Source organism: Cinclus cinclus, chromosome 1 (assembly GCF_963662255.1).
Source record: "Cinclus cinclus chromosome 1, bCinCin1.1, whole genome shotgun sequence".
In the NCBI taxonomy this organism is placed as follows: Eukaryota; Metazoa; Chordata; class Aves; order Passeriformes; family Cinclidae; genus Cinclus; species Cinclus cinclus.
Window position 1 is genome coordinate 1,875,305 of NC_085046.1, and position 18,471 is coordinate 1,893,775.

Genomic DNA, 18,471 nt, shown 5'->3' on the forward strand with positions numbered 1-18,471 from the left:
AGCCCAGGGCTACTCGTGACTATTTAGGAGATTCTTGGTGCCAGAGTTTACGCCCAAGAAAAGGATGCAGAGGGTTGAAAAGCACCCCCAGGTCCCAGAAATTCTCCAGTTTGGCTTTCTTCTCATTCACCACTCCCCTTAAAGCTCTTCTGGCCATGGGAAGCCTTTGGGTTAACCTCCAAACCTTGGAAAATTGGGGTTTGGATGGGCACTGAAACATCTACATCTCGGTGTCTGCACCTCGAGGCGCTGTGGGGTTTAACCACAGGGACCTCCTGCCATTGAAAATCCTCCCCCCAGCCTCCAGCTGCCTTCCCACCTGCAGCAGAGCATCCACAGGTTTGATGTCCTGCAGGTCAGGCTCACGTGGACGTCCTCAGTGCCCCACAGTGCCTCAGACAACATGAAACACCTACATTGAGGCAGCTGATTTGGGATTTGGGGGCTCCATGTGAGAGGAAATCTCTTAATTTCGTTAGGATTTGTGGGGTTCTGATCCCATCACCAATCCTCCCAATGATCTTGGTCTGTTTTTCTCCTACTCATGTCTGGACCCCCTTGAGGCACATGGAATGACCCAAATGTAAGGAAAACTTCCCTGGATTTGCTGCATTCAGCAAAGCCTCGTTCTGGGAGGTTTCTGGCTCCCACAGGCCCATAAGTGGCTGGATAACTTGGATGTGGAACAAGAAGCAGAATTTGAGCTTGGAAGGAGCCACAAATCAGACCAAGTGTGCTTCTGCATTTGCATCTTTCCTTCTCCAGCTGCCAGGGAGGTTTAAGAGAGACCTGATCACTAATTTCCAGTTTATCTCCATGTTACTTCTGCTCTCCTTCATCTTCTGGCTTTTTCCAATCATTTTCTGAGGTTGATAGCAGGAAAATGTTCTGCTGTATGCACCGAAGCTGCTGGGCACTCAGGTTTCTTTATGTCCCTCCAAAAAAAATAATGTCACATCATTGGGCCAAGGGCAGGAGTCACAGGTTGGCTTGGGAACATTTTTCCAAGCTTTTTGTGGTTGAACCTTGTGCACACCTGAAGCAAGGGATAGTGTATATTTTTGTGTAGATGTGTATCAACAATTTCTGTTTTTGTTTTTTTTTTTTTTTTAATGGGATCTCTTATTTTCCAGAGTATTTTTAGGTAAAATGTAATTTCCCAAGAGCCAGTTTGGGGCAGCCAGTTTGGAGGTACCTGGATGGGCTTTGTCCATGCTCCAGCTTGCTTCATTTAGTGCCACAGGATCCTGGCTCAGACCTCAGGATTTTGGGCAAGCACAGGCAGTGTTGTGACCAGCCTGGCACACCTGAGCTCCAAATGCAGTGAGATTTTCTAAAACTGGTGTAGGTTTGGTGCCCTTTTTGATGGGCAGTGTTCAGTCCAGGTTCTCCTGCAGCCAAGCCCCCATCACCCACCTGCCCTCCCCTCCTCTCCCTCATTTTGGCTGCTCCTAAACCTCCACGAGGAGCATGAGGGGATCACTCTGCTCTCCTCTCACACTCTGCCACTGGACTGAGAAGCAGAATCCATCCCTGCCCAGCTCCCAGGGGAGGCAGTGCAGGGTGTAGCTGCAATGTGCAAGGACATTTTGGCCCCTGGGAGTTTGTGTGGGCATGCAAAGCTCTCCTGGCCTGTAAATCATTGTCAGCACTCACACAGGGCAGGCCACAGGTCAGGGGCTGAGCACTGAAGCATCCCCTGATTTACAGCAGTCTCAGCCCTCCTGAGATGGTTCCTCACCCCAGCTCAGTGGGGTCCCAGGGCATTTCCAGGGGGTTCTGTGCGTGCAGGAGGTGCAGCTCTGTCACTCTGAAATGCCTCACAGGTGGGAAGTGCTGGGTTCAGCAGGAAAGAAGTGATGGAAAGGACTCAAATCACCCACAGAGAGGCTCCTTGGCCGCTCAGCTGCTGCAGGACCAGCTCTCCATCCTGTGCCTGGTGTGGGTAAGACTGGGCAAGGCACAGGACGCCCAGAGCATGTGCTGGGGTCTCCTTTGGGCGATCTGCTCAGAGCCTCTGTGCTCCTCCACAGGTTGTTGGTGTGAGCCCGAGCAGGCAAACAGCAGTGAGGGTGGAAAACTCAAAAATCATCACCTCGCACAAGCCCCTCTTCATCCCTTTCTCAACCTTCTTATCAGCCCAGGTCTTCTCTTTGCTCCATTCCCACGTTCTTTCTGCATCCCACCCCAGGCCAAGCGAGTGTCTCACATCCACCTCTCCACAACCAGGCACGTCCTGGGATCCCCCCAGCCTGAATCCTTCCTCCTGAAGGAAAAGGGGGGAGCAGGTATCCATCTCTTCTCTCTGTGACCCTGACAGGACGCAGGGAAGGGCTGGAGCTATACAAGGAGAGGTTTAGGATGGAAATCAGGGAAAGGTTCTTCCCCCAGAGGGTGCTGGACACTGCCCAGGCTCGCCAGGGAACGGGCACGGCCCCACAGAGCTCCAGGAGTGTTTGGACAACACTCCCAGGGATGCTCAGGTTGGGATTTGGGGTGTCTATGCCGGACCAGGAGCTGGATCAAAGATCCTTGTGGGTCCCTTCCCACTCGGCATATTCCAAAATTCCACCTTTCTGCAGTTAACACCCGTGTCAGGCCCAGCCCATCCTAGTTAGGCCAGGCCTAGGCAGGGTCTCTGAGCACCACAGGGGTGGCAGGAGGGGCTGCCATGGGTGTCCCCAGCTCTGTGTGGACCCACGTGGAGGGAAGGAGCAGTGCTGGTGTTCCCTACAGGGATGATCCCCTGTGCCCTGGGCTCCTCCACCAGGGCAAATTCCAAAGCCAAAAAGGCTTGTGCAGCTCCCAGGAGCGTGTTCCTGCTGGTCTGGGCTGCTGGGCAGATAAAAGCAATTCCCATCTGATTTAACCACTCACTTTAAATCCTCCAAAGTATGTGCAAGGTTTGTTGGCACTTCCAGCACAGGCTGGACCTCGTCCATCCTTCCTTCAGGTCCTGTCTTGGAGCAAAGCCACACAGAGAGTTTAAGCAGCTCCTGCAAGTTGCAGCAAAGCCTGGGACTGGCAGGCCAAGCTGGAAAACGCTGGGATAAGTCTCCAGTAGCAGCTTTTATAGTGAGTGAAGATTTAGGTGCTGAAGGTGGCCCTCGCTACTGAAAGTCAGGGCTTGTAGTCTTGGCCTGAAGCAATAGAAGGAGCCTAAAATTTGGGAAGAGGGTTTTGAGTGAACCAGTTGGCTCTGGGAGAAGGTGGAGGACATGGGGACTGCTGGGAGAGAGGAACCGGGGTAACACAGCATTCCCTCCGAGCAAAGTCGGGGCATTTTCTCCCACACGGTCCCCTATTAAACCACAGCGTGATTTTTGGGGTTGTCCTGTGCAGGACCAGGATTTGGACTCGATCCCTGTGGATCCCTCCTGGCTCAGGATGTTCCGTGATTCCAAGTGTGACTGGCAGCAGCCTTGTAAAACTCCAGGACTAGCGCTTACCTGTGCTGCTGGATTGTGGCTGGGTGACTCAACCTTGTCCTGGGCTAAAACTCACCTTGCTGAGCTTTCCTTTGAAGTGTGGGGCTTTTCACTTTGGTGTGGGGCCTCTCTTTCCTTCCCACAGGTCATGAGTGAGAACTCAGCAGTCCAGGCAGTTAAATCCACACACGGGATGGAACCTGGCAGGCCAAAGCAAGTCCCAGCACTGCTCCCTGCCACTTGGCAATTGAATAATATTTAAGGATTATTAATCAGCAGGAAAATTCCTGCTCTAAAAAAGCTGAACGCCTTTCTTTTGCTTTTCACAAGTTGAGGTCTCAACGCACAAGGGATGAAAATGGAATAAATGAGAGGCTCTTATTTGCCTCTGCAACAAGCATTTCTTCATTTTCTCTGCTTTTACAGATGTTGGGGGGGGGGGGAACTGTATTTTTTTCTGCCTTTCTGATGGACTCTTTGCTGGTCCCTGATCCCCAGTGTGGGAATCCTGTGGTTCCCTGGTGCACATCTGACCTCCTCAAAGTGCCATGGCTCGCTGAATTGTTAATGACTGCATTTTCCCAAGGCAGAGAGAAACCCTGCATCCCTACAAGTGGAAATTTCAAGCACAGAGATGATAGTCCTGGTGGGTGTGGAAAAGGGAAAATCTGTGCTGTTCTCCCACTGCTCCTCTGAGGAACCAAATCTGCCCTGGGTGAGTTTTTCCAGGTTTTATTGGCAGAACTGGCAGGTTTTATCCCAGGAAAGAAGCAGAGGAACAGGATTTGTTGGAGGCTTGCTCCTCCTGCCTGTCTGCTGGTCTTTTCCAAGACCTTTTCCATTGACCTTCTTCCCAACAGCTTTTCCTCGGCACATCCCATGGAAATTTCATCCCGGAGCCACCTTGCTGTGGGCACCAGGAGAAGCTGCTCTGAGGGATCTCAGGTGGAGGGTGTGGAAATGGCCCCATCTCTTGGCCACAAACCTGACCCGGAGCACAGCGAGCTCCAAATCACCTTAAAATCACAATTCTGCATCTATTTCAGCATAAAACCCCTCTGTTTTCCACTTCTGCCATGATTTCTGTGGGTTTCTGGAAGCTGGAACGGGCAGGTGAACATCTCCAGTGTAGAGATGACCAGCGATTAAATAAAATAATCCTTGCCAAGGTGAATACATTTATTTCAGGTGCTTTTTCTCCTTAGGAAACAAGGCTTTGGGTCGAGGGAGTGAAACGCTGCGGGGGGGGGGGGGGGGGGGGGGGAAGTGACTTTTCCATAGGTTTACAAGTGAGGAATCCACTCTGGTTTGCACTCCTTGCGTAGGAAGAGCTGTGAATTCCAGGTGTGGATAAAACTGCCCTGGTGCTGCTGATAAACCCAAAAACCTGCGAGATCCCTGGGAAGGAGCGAGTCGGGGAAGCTGAGGAGCAGAAGCAGGGATGGATTGGGATGGATGGGGATGCACCTGCTCCGCAGGCAGCTCCATGGAGAACCACTGCCATCTTCTGGACCTTTCCCAGCACAGCTCCAGCGCCAGCCTGGACACCGATTTTTTTTTTTTTTTTTTTTTTTTTTTTAAGATCTCTTTGGGCAGGGAGTTTTCCAGAGGACGCACCGGTATTGTGTTACCTCACACTCAGCTCTGCGTTGTGTTTTTCTAGGCTGTGTGCAGGTGTAGGATAAAATGTTGTCCCTGGAAGAGCTGGAAATCTGCCTCCTTTTCCATGCCCGTGCAGGAGGAGGTGATGGTGCAGTGTTTGGTCATCTCAGTTTGGGCTTCTCAGAGGGTGATGGAGCCCTGAGACATCGGCTCACTTCGACCCCCGCCATGAATGGTCCAGGACTAATTCTAATTCCGGTCCCATTTTCCTAATCCACTGAGAGTGAGGCTAAAATTTAGGATCTGAGATGTGGCTTGGGGCCATCCTGAAGTAACTCAGCTCACAGGAAGATGAGGATGAATAGTTGGGAAGCAGAGCCCTGAAATCACCCTCCTTTGAGCAGCGGGCTCCTCCCAGATGGCAATCTTTTATTTAATCACGCCAATCACTTAATTTAATCAATGAATTAATGCTCTGATAATGGAAACTGTTGCAGCTGTGTGGTTCAGCTCCATCTTGAGCCACAGGGAGGACCAGAGCAGCTGAACCAGATGAAGATGGATAACTCCTGTGTCCCAGATCCCCTCTCCACGGACAGGACAGCTTTTCCTGAGAATATGGGCAGGTAGTTGCAGTGATTGAGTCAGGAGCTATTCAGGTCTTATTTTCCCCCTGTACTCAGCCCTGGTGTGGCCACTTCTCAGATCCCGGGGTCAGTTTTGGGCCCATCATGACCAGAAAGACATTGAAGGGCTGGAACATGTCTAGACAATGGAATGGGGCTGGAGAATCCCTGAGGGAGCTGGGAAAGAGGCTCAGCCTGGAGAAAAGGGGGATCAGGGGGGAACTTGTGGCTCTGCACAACTCCCTGACAGGAGGGGACAGCCAGGGGGGAATTTGGGATCTGCTCCAGGGAACAGGGACAGGAGGAGAGGGAACGGCCTTGGGCTGGGCCAGGGGAGGTGTAAATTGGATATTAGGGAATATTTCTTCCCTGAAAGGCTGGTCAGGCACTGGAAGAATCTGCCCAGGGCAGTGGTGGAGTCGCCATCCCTGGAAGTGCTCAAAAGCCATGTGGGGACATGGATTGGGGGAGAACACTGTGGTGGTGCTGGGGTTACTTCTTGGATTTTAGGATCTCAGAAATCTTCTCCAACCCTAAAAATTCTAGTGGCACTTGGGTGAAGTTCCCATTCCCTTCCCACCTGCTCAGGGAATGTCAAACCCACGGACAGCGAGATGACTCCGTGTAACCTGAAGTTCTTCCCCTGAGGCCAGGTGCTCATCTCCTTTCTCACACCCCCCTGAAGAAGCCAGAAAAGGGATTTTTGGGAGCTGGGAGCTGTTCCGTGGTCACTAGATGGCGGTGGCTGTTCACATTTGGCAGCTCTTGGCAGGCGAAGAGCAGCCAAGGGGGAAGAAGGATGAGTTTGTGGTTGGCACTTTGGGAACCGCTGGCCGAAAGGTTTCAGCGCTGCTCCCGACCCTGCGTGTGAGATGTTCCTACACTTCAGTGTTCCACACATTGCTCATCAGTGGAACTCAGTGCTGCGAGAGGAGGGAGGGGGGGGGAATAAAAAAATGATTTCAATAAATAAGCTGATTTGCACATTAGCAAAGGCATGGGAGATACAATGAAATGATGGGACAAGGGGGACTGGCTTTAAGCTGAAAGAACGGAGATTTAGGTGGGATATTGGGAAGGAATTCTTCCCTGTGAGGGTGGAATTCCCAGAGAAGCTGTGGCTGCCCCTGGATCTCTGGAAGTGTCCAAGGCTCCAGGGCTTGGAGCAGCCTGGGATGATGGAAGATGCTCCTGCCATGGCAGGAATTGCACTGGATGATCTTTAAAACCCAACCCATTCTGGGATTCTGTTGTGATAACAACAAACAGCAAAATAAAAAATAACCTTGTGACAAGGTGGGAAAAACTCTTATTCCAGGACAGAAAGGAATCCATTGCTGCAGTGTGCGAGTGGTGTCCTATGAGATCATTCCCAAGGAGAAGCCTTAATTTGGCTTAATTTGTGACAGCAATGAAGGAGGCAATCAACCACTCTGGTCAATTATGGTTGACCCAATGCTTGCACTCTCACCACGTGCATTTATCTCCTGAGGGAGAAAAGCCTCTGGTGCTGTGGGGACACCTGTGAGAATCTGGGCTCAGGACAGGAGGAAGCTGTCATTCCCTGGATGTCTGCACCTTGGGGGACACATCTTTGGGGAGCTGGCCTGAGGTGCTGAAGGCACAGAACATCAGTGAAGTCCAGACGGGTCCTCTCCTGGATTTGTGCTCCCTGTCTGGCACTGGATTTCCCAGCTCTACTGCTGGATCCCAGAAACCTGGGGGTTTTGAGCTTCCTGTGCTTTCTGGCACTGACCCCCAGGAGAACACTGCTTTTGATCTGAGGCCTTGGAGAAGGATCCCAAAATTTGAGTGATGGAGTTGGAATCACTGGTGTGTAGTTAAATAGGAGTGTGTGATTACACATGGGGAAGGTTTTGGAATTTGAGGTTTTTATAATGTAGTAATAGGTATGGGACAAGATGGAGGATCTTGGGTGCTGTTTCCTTTCTGTCTTCTTCCTCCTCCTTCATGATTTCAGGCAGTACTTTCTGGTTGGACAATTAGTGTCACACTGAGGGTCATGGGGGTTTGGTTATTGGGTCAAAAGTATAAATAATACAGGTGTTAATTCTCTATTGGACTGCTTAGCTTTAAGAGACCTTGCAGCAGCTGGATCTCTCTCCACTTTGCTCATTTTTAGCTGGTAGCTACAAGTACTGCTGAACTTTCTGTACTTTAGATAAGATTTAATAAACAACCAATCCCAAATACAAGAAAATCCATTTCCGTGGTGTGTTTTTTTTAATCCTGTCTCTGAGTGAAGACAGAAGAGACAAACCACAAATTGAGTGGTGCAAAAACACCCCAGAGTTACACTCTACAAGTGGGGCTTGTCTGGGATCTCCAGTGGGAATCCCAGAGAGGATCTTGGCTGAAGCAGCCTGAGGGATGCAGAGGAGGAGGGGGAAGGAAGGGATCCATCTTTAAAATAACTTTTTTCAACAGATCATTTCTCCCATTCTCCTTTTTTTTTGGAAAACCCAAGACAAAATTTTTAAAATTCATCAGACTCCAAAGAGAGCTGGAAAAAGCCTCCAACAGAGCAAGCCTGTCTATACTACAGGTCTATACTACAATAACAATGAGTAAATTAATTGTTTTCCAAAATTGTATGGCTACTATATTATTATATTATTGTGATTTTCAATAGTTGCATTTTCACACTCAAGTCTCACCAAGCAGAAAAATCCTTTAAAAAAAAAAAAAAAAGGTTTTTTGGTTTTGTTGTTTCTCTAGTTGTTGATTTTTGTGATGGCTGGAGGAATTTTATTGAACATTTTTGGGTATGGTCTGATCCACCAAAGATTTTGACAGAAGCTGAGACTGGACCTGTCTGGAGGAGCACAGGACCTCATCTGGGAGATGGATTTTTGATTTTAAATCCTGTCATATCCAGTAATAGTCTGTATTAACCCTGGCAGTCAATGAATGCTCACGTATTGAGTGTGGGGGGAGGAAAAATATCTTTATTTGTGAGCTGACCTCTATTTGATCTGTGAGGCTGCCATGGCTTTAGGGTCACAGAGCAGCCTCGCAGGTGGCAGGGACCAACACATCCTCAAGGATGCAAGGCCCAGCCCAGAGACTCCAAGCCATGCTGGAGGTGCTGTTAAACTTTCCCAAAACAGAATCTGGGATTGTTTGATTTATCAAAGCGTAATAACTTGTCCTTGTATTATCAGAACCCCGTGCTGTCTTGTGGCAGTGAGTTGCTTGCTTTAATCATCAGCCATCTGTAGACAAGTGGCTGCTTTGACCGCTTTTAATGCTGCTGCTTTCAGTTCCATCTGGAGGGTGAGTCAGAGCAAATTACAGCCCCTTGACTGATTTCTCTGCTGATCACTTTGTCTTACAGCTCTTACTCACCACCTCTAGCAATGAACCCCTGATATTTTTAACCTGCTCCTCTTTTCTGTCTCTCTTTCTCTTCCTTTTCTATTTTGACAGGCCCGAACGGTTTCATATTTAGCCGGTCTCACGAGGTACCCCCAGCGTTATTCCCATTTTCTTCCTAGATACATTCTGACTCCATTTCTCTATTTTTGGGAGGATCATCCCTGCACAGGGAGCTGTCCATCAAGGACACAGATTTTTATTTTTTTTTTTTTTTTTTTTTTGAGCAGAAACCCTGTGTGGTGCCCCCCAGTCTGGGTTCTTCCAAGGCAGCATCACCTGCTGCCCGTGCTTGGTGACATCAGCCAGTCTCATTTGCACAGTGATAATTAAACCCCAATCGGTCTGAACCATCACTGGCATTTTTGCCACTGTGCTCCCGCATCCATCACTTATTTTTTAACCAAATTTGACCCGGATGATTCCTTCTTCCTCCTCTTTAACTGAAACTGGCATTTTCTCGCTTGTCCACCTTTTTCCTGCTCTCCCCCATCACTTCATGTTTCTGTTTCTCTCAGCATAATTTGGGGGGATCTTGCATTTTATTTTATTTTATTTTATTTTATTTTATTTTATTTTATTTTATTTTATTTTATTTTATTTATTTTATTTTATTTTATTTTATTTTAATTCTGGACAGCTGCTGGCTTCTTCATGAGCCATGATCACCCTGAAGCCTGGGAAATCCATCCCATATTCACAGTCCATGGTGACATTTCAGTCTGAAGGGAGTGAGAAGCCATTTGTATATTCAAGCTGACACAGAAACCTTGGAAATTCTTGAGAAGCCTTTTTTTCCCCTTTTTTTGGATGTTTCCATGCTCCCATGGAGACGAGGTTTGTGTCTTTTTGGGGATGTTGTTGGTGCTAAGGCTGAGAAAATTTGGATTGTTCAGCCTGGAGAAGAAAAGCTTTGGGTTGACCTAAGTGTGGTCTTCCAAGACCTAAAGGGAGGTGACAGAAAGGATGGAGAGGGAATATTTCCAAGACAGGACAAGGGGAATGGCTTCAGAATGGAAGAGAGTAAATTTAGGTTTAGATTTAGGGATATTAGGGAGAAATTCTTTACTCTGAGGGTGGTGAGATGGTTTGCCCAGAGAAGCTGAAGCTGCCCCTGGAACCTTGGAAGTGTCCAAGGCCAGGTTGGACAGGGCTTGGAGCAGCCTGGGATTGTGGAAAGTGTCCCAAGGTGTCCCATGATGAACAAGAGCCCTGAGAAGGGTTGTCAGGTAAACCCTAAAAACTAAAAAAAAAAGAAAAAAAAAGGCCAGCTCCAAAGCTGTGCTGTGGTGGCTGAGGGAGCAAAGCTCCCCAGAGTTAATTTCTTCCACCCATCCTAAAAATTCCCTGTCCCTGGGAGTTCCAGGGGTTGCCATGTCCAAAACTGCAGGAAGTTGTACCTGGGTGCCAGTGGTGATGCTGGGTTAAGGTTTGGACTTGGTGATCTCAGAGGTTTTCCCCAAATCCTGTGGTTCTGGGAAGTGCCAGGGAGACCCTGGCTGGGGACATGTGACACAAAGGCAGCTGGACCAGGGGGCTTCTCATCCTCTGCCACCAGCAGCTCCCCCTTAACTGGTCACACTGAGCTGGACTTGTCCCAGTGGCCTCATTCTCCAGCTCTTTCGATGACCTTCAATGAGTCTTTAAAACTGATAATTTATTCCAAAAAAAATTTTTAAAAATTCAGAAAATTTGCATTTTTTTATGACCAAGCTCGCCAACCCCACCTGAAAATACCTGTCAGTCTCTCCATTTCTATGTGCTGCTTCCTCAAATGTCTGTATCTCCCGATTAAGCTACCAAACACCTCCATATTTGATGGTGTTTTGGGGTTTATTCACAACACAGCAGCTTCTGGAGTTGGGCTGCTTTGTGCAAGTGTACATCGAGCTCTGTGGTGGGCAGGACATTTCAGAAACCACCTTCCCCACCTGTTTTTAAAAGTTTAGAAACTGGAAAGTAACTCGTGACTCCCCACATGTTTGATTCCTTCAAACCTTACGAGTTCTGGGAGAAGGAGGCAGAGGTAGAAGGAGCTGATTCCTGATGTCTGGGGTGCACATTTCTTGATGTCTTCCAAATTTGCAGGGTCAGACTGTTGCCTGGAAAGGCTGGCCTGGAACAGAGACCAGGCAGAGCAAAAGGAATAAAATAGGAATTTATTGAAAGGAATAAAATAGGAATTTATCGAAAGGAATAAAATAGGTATTTATTGAGAGGATTCACCTTGGAAAGTGCAACAGCCTTGCTGGGGCTACACCCAAATCAAATCCAAGATGGATCCTGGTCACGAGTTTTACACTTTTATAAGTTTGGGTTCATCCATATCTTGGGGTCAATTATCCAACCTCAGCCCCAGGCTATGAACTCTCAGCCCCCTGGTTTGCCCCTTTTCCCTCACCATTGTTTCTGCTTTTTGGGTACCAGTTGTCCTCGATTCTCTAGCTAGAAAGGAATTGTTTTGTCTAATTCTCCTGTGAAGAGAACACACTAACACCTAATATGAAGTTTCAGAGTTACACACCAAGCAGCAGAGATTCAGAAAAACATAAAAGCTAAAACCCAAGGCATCAAGACGTGCCCAGGTCCAGCTGCCAGGAGTGCACAGAGAAGGAAAGGTGAGGACAGGAGGAGGGAAGCCTCTCACAGAGATGAGCTCCATCCATGAACTCCTTCAGGGCTTTCCTACCAGCTGCCTGAAGATCCAGTTCCAGTTCAGGCAGTGTTGCCACCAAACTCCGGGAAAGGAGCACAGCTATTCCTTCTTTCTGGGAAAAGCGGGATTGGGAAAAGATGAGCCAGGACTTCTGAACTCACCCAAATATCCCCAGCACTGGGCACTCCCTTCCTGCCACAGGGCTGTGGCCACAAAGATTCTTTCTGCTCCTGCTCCCTGATTCCTGGGAGGTTCTGCAGGAGCTAAAAGGAGAAATAACCTTTTTAGTGAGTCCTACTGTATCTCCAGGATATAATATATACCTTGCCTTGGTAAATAAAGGCATTTTCCAGATTCTGGACCAGCTCATCCCTGGTGTGACACCACAGAGCAATGGCACATGGGTGACCCAGTGCCCTGTGAACACCCAAGCACTTTTTCTACCTGCAGAGAAAGGAGTAGAATCCTTTTTTTCCTTTAAAAGAAAAAAAAAAATACAGTTGCCAAAGGGGCCAAGCCCTGCAGATTTTACTCCCTCCTTACTCCACAGAGCCAACAGGATTTCTGGGCAGGATCAAAGCCAAGTAGGGCTGTTAAGAGGCAAAGTTCATCAAGCCCTGTGATTTCCTTGCCATTCCCATGAAAAAAAAAACCAACTCCAGCAGAGCCCAGCTCTGCTCCTTTGCAGGCTGCAGCCAAATCCAACCCACATTAAGGGAGTTGCTCCACATTCATATTGAAAAGCGGGCGCTTGCCAACCTCGACGTGCCTTAAACTCCTCGTTTTAAACTCCTGAGCACTGGCCTGGGGAAAGGATTGTGTGCAGGAATATGTTCATGCAGTGCCTGGCACGGGGGGTTCTGGCTCATGACTGGGATTTGGAAGCAGCTCCTGCAAGACTTGTGAAGCATTTGAAGTCTGGTTTCCTTGGGAAACTTGGTTGAGCTGATTATGTTGAGCATCCGCTCGTTTCCTCCCCTCCAACTTCTGAACCCCTCGGCCAATCCCAGCCCACGCTGGCAGGAAGATAAAAGTTTTGGGGGAGATTAAGTTGTATGAAAATAAGGGCACAGGTAGGGGGGGGGGGAAAAAAAAAGAAAAAAAAAAGAAAAACAATAAAAAACCAACAAAACCTTATTAGTGCATTTGCCACAGAGGAAGGGGGAAGGTGCACTGAGCATCATTAGCACCGTTTCCCACTGAATTTCTTGCTGCTAAAGCCACGTTGCTTCACACCCAGGGCTTTGAAACAGCTTTTTCAAACAGTGGGAAGAATGGGAAGATGTGGGCTCGATTTTGGTCCTGTAAACACAAGGTGGAGAGCAAGCCAGAGAGATGCAGCCCCAGCTTTTTCTTCCTAATGTTCCACAAATTCCATGGCAAAATTCCCTCAATAGAAACAGATCATATTATAATTGATAAAACAGATAGAATAGAATAGAAATAGATCACAGGATGGTTTGGTTTGGAAAAGACCTTAAAAATGATGTGGTTTTAACTCTCCTGCCATGGGCAGGGGCACCTCTTACTGTCCCAGGTTTATCTCCAAGCCCTGTCTGACCTGACCTTGGACACTTCCAGGGATGCAGGGCTTGGATCCTTGGGCATTTCCAGCCACAGTTTCTCTTTCTCTGTACCAGGGCCTCTCCAACCTCACAGCCCAAAATTTCCCCCTAATATCGAATCTAAACCTTCTTTCAGCTTAAATTCATCCCCCCCCCCCCCCCCCCCCCCCATAGGAATGGACAGCATCAAATCCATCAATATCCCTGCCTGAGAGCTCAGCCCTTCCTCAAATCATCCCAAGGACATGGCAGGACATCCCCCACTCCTTACACCGCAGCAAAAAACAAATAAAATCCGTGGTATTTCGCCCCATTTTAATCCGTGGGTTTGGATGCTGGGCCAGGAACCATCTGCAGGTGTCACTCCTGCACGCCAAGTCAAGGCAGCAGAAGGGAGCTGGGGACAGGTGGCCACCCGGCAACTGCATTAAGACATCATAACTTTGACTAATTTGTAAACAGGCTGAAAGAACATCCACCCTCCCTGGAAGGGGGAGAAGTGGCTCTTTAAACCCTGGGGATATGACCTCTTGTCCTCTCTGTTTATAAGAGGGAGGGGAAGGGGGGGGGGGGGAGAAGGGAAAAAAAAAAAGGAGGGAGAAAGGGAGAGAAAGTCAGACTTGTTGCCGTGTTAAAACCTGCCCCCCACCATCAGCTTTTGTGATGAAAATGGTGAGGGACACTCTCCAGCTCCTGCTTCTCGCTCTTTGTCATTCAGGCTTTGCAAGGGAGAGCTCCTTTCTGTTTATTTATCAAGCGGGATCCCTTGTCAACACCTCACTCCACTGAGGTTTTAGCACCTTGGTGGGGTTTTGTGGTTTTTTTTAACTGCCTTAACCAAAGCTTTCTGGTCCTTTCCTCCCTCTGGGTGCAGGCAGATCTTTTCTTCCACTAATTTTGCAAGAACTCTTTTTCTCTTGACGTGAGATTCTCCTGCAGCAAAGCACCAGGCAGACCTCAGCCAGCCCTTGACAGTGAATTTTGGGGTGCACTGGAGATATTCCATTATTCGTTATTTATTTAATTATTCATTATTTCTTATCTCACCATTTCCCACCTCGTGCCTGAGCTCTGGCCCCCTCCAAGCTCCCCTTTCCCACCCTGTGGCTGCAGCACACCGCCACAACTTTGCCATGGTGATATTTCCCATTAAGCTGCTTTAGAATGAACCTATGGGGGGAAAAAAAAATAAAAAATTTAAAAAATAATAAAATCAATTGACGTTCTGCACTTTTAAAACACATTGGAAAGGTTTGGATACCTTGACCAAGGCACTGCTGCAATATCAAGCAGTAACTGTAGATGCTCCTGTGCTCTCAAATTGTACCCTACGTTCCTATTAGTGATTTTAATGTATCTTAATTAACTTGCTCTGTGGCTGGAGAGAAGACACTCCAGTCTGGGCAGTTTTTCAGTCCAGTGCTTGTCAGCAGCCCAGAATAATCCCTGTTTAAAATGCATATTGATTTGCAAACACGAGGCTGAATCCCAACATTCATCTGCAGCGATGCTATCACTTGAGTTTCAAAGAGGGGGGTTAGGAGCGAGTTCACAAAGGGATCAAATTCTGGTTTAAATTTTAAATTTGTTTTTTCCTTTGTTTGCACCTGCAGCAGGAGTGTGGCCAGCCCTTTGAAAAGGAGTGATTTGAATTGGGTGTTAGAAAGGGATTAGAGAATTTCAACATCAGTGCATCCATGATTTAATAAATAATTGTTCATCTTATTGTTCTTTCTGTCTCACAAACACTTGGCTTTCCTCTCTTTTTTCTTCCTTTAATCCAGCATGTGTCTCCACCCTCAAAATAAGTAAAGAGAAATCAGAGAGCAGAGTAAAGAAACTGCAATTTTAAAGCCATTCCTTACGCTAAATGTGAGTTTGGAGGAAATCTTCATAAAATCATAGAATATTTTTGATTGGAAGGGACATTAAAAATCATCTAATTCCAATTAATGCTGGATTTCATCTTTCCTGATTTTGGGCATTTAAGTGAAGGTAGCTAACGAAGTAGTTAATGAAAGGGGCAGATAACGAGCACCCCCAAAGGACGTTTTATCCCACTCAACAAAATCTCTTCACTTCCAAGGAACTGGTCCCTTTAACAAGCTGCCATCCCTCCAGGGGCTGAGACTGGGAAATAGGGAAATGTCCAATGAGGGGTGCAGGATTTGCCCCCAGGAGCCAAAATACTTGACCCTAAAGTGCTTCTCTCAAAGCAAGCAGGCGATGAATATTAGTATTACTGTCATTATTATTATCATTATTTTCATTCTCTTTTTTCATTGAAATACTAAAAATGAAATATTTCCTCAGTTAGTGGCGCCCAGCTTCCTGTGAATGGTTGTTTCTACACTTCCCAGCAGGTTTGGGGCCCTAGAGGTTATCAGCTTCCACTGCTGATTAATGGGTTTTTAATCTGGATCTGGCCTGGAGAGGTTCCACACGAGCAAACACACACTGCACACGCAGGGCTCAGGTCATGTCTACATTTATTGGATTTCCTTTGAGGCAAGCTGCCACTGGTCAGGGTCCTCAGTTCATGTTTGGGGTTATTTTCTCTATGATTCTGGACTTCTCCATGTTCCAGAAAGGCAGGACTGCTCCTTATGGACTTCACATGGTTGGTTTGCCTTCAAAATAAATCAGTTTTCCCCAAATATAATCCCCTAAGCAAGATCCCAAATCATCCTGCAAGGCTATCATTTTTCAGAGGGTGATCTCCACAAAGTGACTTTGCTGTTGGAGACCACCTGGGACAGTTTCCCTCGCCATCAGCCAAGCTCTGATTCCCCTTGCCATGACCCCAGGAGGTTGTGGAAAGTTCTGGAGAAGATCACAGAGTCACAGAATCCTAGGAGGAATTGAAGGAGCATTAAAAATCCCCTTGTCCCATGGCAGGGACACGTCCCACTGTCCCAGGTTGCTCCAAGCCCTGTCCAGCCTGGCCTTGGACACTTGTGATGGATAAACACTTGTTTATCTGGATGAGATCTGGCACTGACTCTCCTGCAGGCTGATGGAACTGGACACCCATGGGAGAGGAGAGGAGAGGAGAGGAGAGGAGAGGAGAGGAGAGGAGAGGAGAGGAGAGGAGAGGAGAGGAGAGGAGAGGAGAGGAGAGGAGAGGAGAGGAGAGGAGAGGAGAGGAGAGGAGAGGAGAGGAGAGGAGAGGAGAGGAGAGGAGAGGAGAGGAGAGGAGAGGAGAGGAGAGGAGAGGAGAGGAGAGGAGAGGAGAGGAGAGGAGAGGAGAGGAGAGGAGAGGAGAGGAGGCAGCACCCATCATTCATCCTCATCATCACCTTCCAGGGCAGGTCCCTGCAATCCTTCTTCCCACCAGCTCTCTGAGAACCCTGTGTCACCACCAGGGACACGGACACATCCCCTCTTTTGGTCCCTGGCAGCTCCTCTGGGGTGGGGAAAGGAAAGCAGAGTCCTGGTGCTGCAGAGCCCCATGTCCCGGGTGCGTCTTCCATCCAACCTTTTCCCTCTCCAGGTTTGTTCTCCTGCTGTACCACTAGGTGGGCCAAAGCTACATCGGTGACAGGAGAATGGCAGGGCAGGTGGCTGTGCCTCACTCCGGCGTCCAGGGGACAGGAGATGGAGGGAAGGCGTCAGGGAGAGGTGGCAGAGAGCCCCAAGTTCCTCCTTGAGTCATTTAATATCGGGAGAGGTGTCCTGCCCCAGAGGAGTGACCATCCAAGGGAGAGGAATCCAGCAGGGACACAGCCACATCCCAGAGTGGTGGCAAAGGCAGGAGCAGAGCCACCACCCCCCGTGCAAACCCTGTCTTTGTCACCTTCTGCCATCCCCAAGCAGCTCCTTGGTGGCCAGGACACTTGTCAGAGCCTGGGATGGAAGGAAGAGACAGCACTGGTGCCTGTGGGAAAACTGGAGGCACAAAAAGCATGAGAGGGAATCCTCCTCAAAACCACATTTATGTCACCCAAGGTGGGAGAGCAGAAATATGAAAGTCTGTGCGTCAAATTCCAAAGGAAAGGATCACACCCATGGCAGATCTGCTCTGCTCTGCTCCGGGACATCCCAGTGCAGCTCTTTGGGTGCTCTGCCTCCATCCCGCTGATAGATCCAATCCCTCCTGCCCTCCTGGGGTCATTTCATCACTGGATTTTACACTTTCAGCCATCCTCCACTTCCCTGAGGAGCCTTGAGATCGGGAGAAAATACAACTGGACAGAATTTTTTAAATGGGAATCCAGGAGCAGCCAAAATTCCAATTACACACGGAACAACCTGGGCACATCACAGCCACAGCCAGGGGTGTTTCGGGCAATGTCAAAGGTTTGCTGTTCCCTTTCATGTCTGCTGTCCCCTCCCAGCTCAGGACATCTCTTTGAAGCCTGAAGAGCTGAGAAACACGCCCAAATGTGCCCCTGATTTGCTCAGTGCTATCAGTGCCTCTTCAGGGCAGGGGTGATGGCCTGTGGGCATCTCAGCCAGCTCCAGCTCCCTGGAGATCCAGGAGTCCAGAGCAGGTCCCAGACACAGGAATGCAGCTCCAGCAGGAGCTCACCCCACCTCCACAGGCTGGCATGAGCTGCTCAGGTCTCCCCTGATCCCCGGGCAGCCAAGGAGGTTTGGACAGGGGGAAGAGGAAAGGTGGAATCCTTTCAGGAAAAAAAAAAAAAAACAAAAAAAAAACCAAAAAACCTCTTCTCCAGCATAGCAGCAACCTCCACTTCTGGACAGCTGGGGACATGAATCTTGGTGAGGGGACATGAATTTAGCACCACAACCCCCCTGGTCACCAGTTCTGCCACCGAGTCACATCACCAGCCACGTGTTGTCCATCTCCTGCCTCCTTCCCCACCCTGCTGAGGTGGATTTTGGCCAAATTGTCACTCTCTGTGCTGCTGTGACTGCTGGGTGTGGGGATGACACAGCAGAGAGGGATCGCTGTCTTTAGGGACCTTAAAAGTGAAAGATTTAAAATGGCACAAGCCAACAGGCCCGTGGCCACCTCTTCGCCCCAGGAATATGGAATCCTGGCATTTTGGATAATTTCATTTAAATAAGATGGCAGACGTGTAGTTATATTTTGATATCTGGGTCTCCCACGTGCTCTGGGGGTTGCACAGCAGGGCTGGCTTTAGGGAGGCTTGCAGAGATGCCTGGTGGGGATTTCCTTGTGCCCCCAGTGCTCCCAAGGAGCCAGTTTGGGTTTCTGGGCACAGCAGGAA